The 5,000-nt window shown below is 46.4% G+C and overlaps 3 non-coding genes across 3 annotated transcripts; all 3 read left to right on the forward strand.

The window, feature by feature from the left end:
- The first annotated feature begins 746 nt into the window (after positions 1–746).
- LOC140576137 (5S ribosomal RNA) lies at positions 747–865 on the forward strand. The gene has a single exon (XR_011981367.1). It is a non-coding gene; the product is annotated as a 5S ribosomal RNA (ribosomal RNA).
- Positions 866–2,255: 1,390 nt separating this feature from the next.
- On the forward strand, positions 2,256–2,374 carry LOC140576139 (5S ribosomal RNA). The gene has a single exon (XR_011981369.1). It is a non-coding gene; the product is annotated as a 5S ribosomal RNA (ribosomal RNA).
- Positions 2,375–3,764: 1,390 nt separating this feature from the next.
- On the forward strand, positions 3,765–3,883 carry LOC140576484 (5S ribosomal RNA). Its single transcript, XR_011981695.1, has one exon. It is a non-coding gene; the product is annotated as a 5S ribosomal RNA (ribosomal RNA).
- The last annotated feature ends 1,117 nt before the right edge of the window (positions 3,884–5,000 follow it).

Genomic DNA, 5,000 nt, shown 5'->3' on the forward strand with positions numbered 1-5,000 from the left:
ATTCATGGGTCCCCGTTCTCGTTTCGGGGGGCTGATTTCCAGTTGTATTGAGTTTTTTTTAAAATTCTCCTCCCAGACCTGCCTGCATCTACAACAGTTGTTCTTTTGTCCCCCTAAAGCTTCACAGAGTTCTTTGAACTTGACATGGCGACGCCACTTCCCTAAGTCAAAAGGCTGGCTGGCCCACTCAGCCCGAGCCTGCTTCACCGGCATCCCTGCGACTCGCAACTCATCTCAGAGCGATGCTTCGCCCGGCGTGCTAGCGTGAGCTTTTTTCTTTTTTTTTTTTTGCCCGGCTTCCATATTGGTAGGAAGTAGCCTCTGCATTTATCCCGTATTCCTGTTGTACCTTAGTATGTGGAATTTAGGGGTGTAAATAAAAGGAGCCAAGACAGTTGAGAAAGATTTGTGATTTTGTAATTGTCCCGTTTCACAAGCCCATTCGACTCATGTGGCTTATGTGACTTTTATGTTGACAAGGCCGAGTCTGGCGGCCGGCGTTAGCCTTTGTTGCTGAATGTTCAAGTGTCAGCCAAAAGAGCAAGTTTTGTTGTTTTATTTTTTTTGTGAAAAGAGAAGGAGGACAGGAGAGAGCAATGAAATGTGTGATTGGTTTGAATGAGCTTGGTGGGGTTGCTTTGGAAGTAAGAAAGGAGGGCGAGTAAATGTGTGTCCCCTGTAGTGTGGAAAAGGCAGCCGTCTTTTGCCGCATGCTTATAAATAGGCTGAGTGGAAGCAGTGCTCTCGCTTACGGCCATACCACCCTGAGCACGCCCGATCTCGTCTGATCTCGGAAGCTAAGCAGGGTCGGGCCTGGTTAGTACTTGGATGGGAGACCGCCTGGGAATACCAGGTGCTGTAAGCTTTTGCCATCCTCAAGCACTTACATGCACATTCTTTCACTTGCTTTTCTTACTTTTACTCCATCTTACTTTACGCTTTCACAAATCTACAACGCATTACCCTTTCTTTTACATGTACGTCCTTGTGTTACATTTCATACGGCCTTTGGAGTCTTCAGAGTCGAAACATTTCAGCGTCAGATGCCGTTTAAGCCCACCTGCATGGCCTGCCATGGGATGGAAACCAATCAGTTGTAGTTTGGCTTAATTATAGCCAGTTGCTCTCAAAACAAAACACTGGAAAATATTCAACAAGAACTCTGTGGAGGGAATGCTGTGGATAAAAGTAACCCAAGCCTGCCAGTAGGGGTCAGTGTACGTTTGAGGAAACTGACAACATGGGGGGGAAAGTCTGTTACAGGATGTCAACGCAGAGCAGAACTACAACCAATCACAGTTGCAGCTCATGGGTGGGACAAGCCCAATATTTGCTGTTAAAAACAAACAAACAAACAAAAAAACACCTGCTAATTTAGATCACTTACTTAGGTCACATTAAAGCAACACATCACGAAAGGGAGTGAGCCGTGGGGCAATAACAGCACCGTTTCGTCACAGCCGTGATGTTTATTTCACCGTTACACGCAACCTCAAGTCATGGGCCGCCATTCATGGGTCCCCGTTCTCGTTTCGGGGGGCTGATTTCCAGTTGTATTGAGTTTTTTTTAAAATTCTCCTCCCAGACCTGCCTGCATCTACAACAGTTGTTCTTTTGTCCCCCTAAAGCTTCACAGAGTTCTTTGAACTTGACATGGCGACGCCACTTCCCTAAGTCAAAAGGCTGGCTGGCCCACTCAGCCCGAGCCTGCTTCACCGGCATCCCTGCGACTCGCAACTCATCTCAGAGCGATGCTTCGCCCGGCGTGCTAGCGTGAGCTTTTTTCTTTTTTTTTTTTTGCCCGGCTTCCATATTGGTAGGAAGTAGCCTCTGCATTTATCCCGTATTCCTGTTGTACCTTAGTATGTGGAATTTAGGGGTGTAAATAAAAGGAGCCAAGACAGTTGAGAAAGATTTGTGATTTTGTAATTGTCCCGTTTCACAAGCCCATTCGACTCATGTGGCTTATGTGACTTTTATGTTGACAAGGCCGAGTCTGGCGGCCGGCGTTAGCCTTTGTTGCTGAATGTTCAAGTGTCAGCCAAAAGAGCAAGTTTTGTTGTTTTATTTTTTTTGTGAAAAGAGAAGGAGGACAGGAGAGAGCAATGAAATGTGTGATTGGTTTGAATGAGCTTGGTGGGGTTGCTTTGGAAGTAAGAAAGGAGGGCGAGTAAATGTGTGTCCCCTGTAGTGTGGAAAAGGCAGCCGTCTTTTGCCGCATGCTTATAAATAGGCTGAGTGGAAGCAGTGCTCTCGCTTACGGCCATACCACCCTGAGCACGCCCGATCTCGTCTGATCTCGGAAGCTAAGCAGGGTCGGGCCTGGTTAGTACTTGGATGGGAGACCGCCTGGGAATACCAGGTGCTGTAAGCTTTTGCCATCCTCAAGCACTTACATGCACATTCTTTCACTTGCTTTTCTTACTTTTACTCCATCTTACTTTACGCTTTCACAAATCTACAACGCATTACCCTTTCTTTTACATGTACGTCCTTGTGTTACATTTCATACGGCCTTTGGAGTCTTCAGAGTCGAAACATTTCAGCGTCAGATGCCGTTTAAGCCCACCTGCATGGCCTGCCATGGGATGGAAACCAATCAGTTGTAGTTTGGCTTAATTATAGCCAGTTGCTCTCAAAACAAAACACTGGAAAATATTCAACAAGAACTCTGTGGAGGGAATGCTGTGGATAAAAGTAACCCAAGCCTGCCAGTAGGGGTCAGTGTACGTTTGAGGAAACTGACAACATGGGGGGGAAAGTCTGTTACAGGATGTCAACGCAGAGCAGAACTACAACCAATCACAGTTGCAGCTCATGGGTGGGACAAGCCCAATATTTGCTGTTAAAAACAAACAAACAAACAAAAAAACACCTGCTAATTTAGATCACTTACTTAGGTCACATTAAAGCAACACATCACGAAAGGGAGTGAGCCGTGGGGCAATAACAGCACCGTTTCGTCACAGCCGTGATGTTTATTTCACCGTTACACGCAACCTCAAGTCATGGGCCGCCATTCATGGGTCCCCGTTCTCGTTTCGGGGGGCTGATTTCCAGTTGTATTGAGTTTTTTTTTAAATTCTCCTCCCAGACCTGCCTGCATCTACAACAGTTGTTCTTTTGTCCCCCTAAAGCTTCACAGAGTTCTTTGAACTTGACATGGCGACGACACTTCCCTAAGTCAAAAGGCTGGCTGGCCCACTCAGCCCGAGCCTGCTTCACCGGCATCCCTGCGACTCGCAACTCATCTCAGAGCGATGCTTCGCCCGGCGTGCTAGCGTGAGCTTTTTTCTTTTTTTTTTTTTGCCCGGCTTCCATATTGGTAGGAAGTAGCCTCTGCATTTATCCCGTATTCCTGTTGTACCTTAGTATGTGGAATTTAGGGGTGTAAATAAAAGGAGCCAAGACAGTTGAGAAAGATTTGTGATTTTGTAATTGTCCCGTTTCACGAGCCCATTCGACTCATGTGGCTTATGTGACTTTTATGTTGACAAGGCCGAGAATGGCGGCCGGCGTTAGCCTTTGTTGCTGAATGTTCAAGTGTCAGCCAAAAGAGCAAGTTTTGTTGTTTTATTTTTTTTGTGAAAAGAGAAGGAGGACAGGAGAGAGCAATGAAATGTGTGATTGGTTTGAATGAGCTTGGTGGGGTTGCTTTGGAAGTAAGAAAGGAGGGCGAGTAAATGTGTGTCCCCTGTAGTGTGGAAAAGGCAGCCGTCTTTTGCCGCATGCTTATAAATAGGCTGAGTGGAAGCAGTGCTCTCGCTTACGGCCATACCACCCTGAGCACGCCCGATCTCGTCTGGTCTCGGAAGCTAAGCAGGGTCGGGCCTGGTTAGTACTTGGATGGGAGACCGCCTGGGAATACCAGGTGCTGTAAGCTTTTGCCATCCTCAAGCACTTACATGCACATTCTTTCACTTGCTTTTCTTACTTTTACTCCATCTTACTTTACGCTTTCACAAATCTACAACGCATTACCCTTTCTTTTACATGTACGTCCTTGTGTTACATTTCATACGGCCTTTGGAGTCTTCAGAGTCGAAACATTTCAGCGTCAGATGCCGTTTAAGCCCACCTGCATGGCCTGCCATGGGATGGAAACCAATCAGTTGTAGTTTGGCTTAATTATAGCCAGTTGCTCTCAAAACAAAACACTGGAAAATATTCAACAAGAACTCTGTGGAGGGAATGCTGTGGATAAAAGTAACCCAAGCCTGCCAGTAGGGGTCAGTGTACGTTTGAGGAAACTGACAACATGGGGGGGAAAGTCTGTTACAGGATGTCAACGCAGAGCAGAACTACAACCAATCACAGTTGCAGCTCATGGGTGGGACAAGCCCAATATTTGCTGTTAAAAACAAACAAACAAACAAAAAAACACCTGCTAATTTAGATCACTTACTTAGGTCACATTAAAGCAACACATCACGAAAGGGAGTGAGCCGTGGGGCAATAACAGCACCGTTTCGTCACAGCCGTGATGTTTATTTCACCGTTACACGCAACCTCAAGTCATGGGCCGCCATTCATGGGTCCCCGTTCTCGTTTCGGGGGGCTGATTTCCAGTTGTATTGAGTTTTTTTTTAAATTCTCCTCCCAGACCTGCCTGCATCTACAACAGTTGTTCTTTTGTCCCCCTAAAGCTTCACAGAGTTCTTTGAACTTGACATGGCGACGCCACTTCCCTAAGTCAAAAGGCTGGCTGGCCCACTCAGCCCGAGCCTGCTTCACCGGCATCCCTGCGACTCGCAACTCATCTCAGAGCGATGCTTCGCCCGGCGTGCTAGCGTGAGCTTTTTTCTTTTTTTTTTTTTGCCCGGCTTCCATATTGGTAGGAAGTAGCCTCTGCATTTATCCCGTATTCCTGTTGTACCTTAGTATGTGGAATTTAGGGGTGTAAATAAAAGGAGCCAAGACAGTTGAGAAAGATTTGTGATTTTGTAATTGTCCCGTTTCACGAGCCCATTCGACTCATGTGGCTTATGTGACTTTTATGT

This window comes from Salminus brasiliensis, chromosome 13 (genome assembly GCF_030463535.1).
Source record: "Salminus brasiliensis chromosome 13, fSalBra1.hap2, whole genome shotgun sequence".
Lineage (NCBI taxonomy): Eukaryota > Metazoa > Chordata > Actinopteri > Characiformes > Bryconidae > Salminus > Salminus brasiliensis.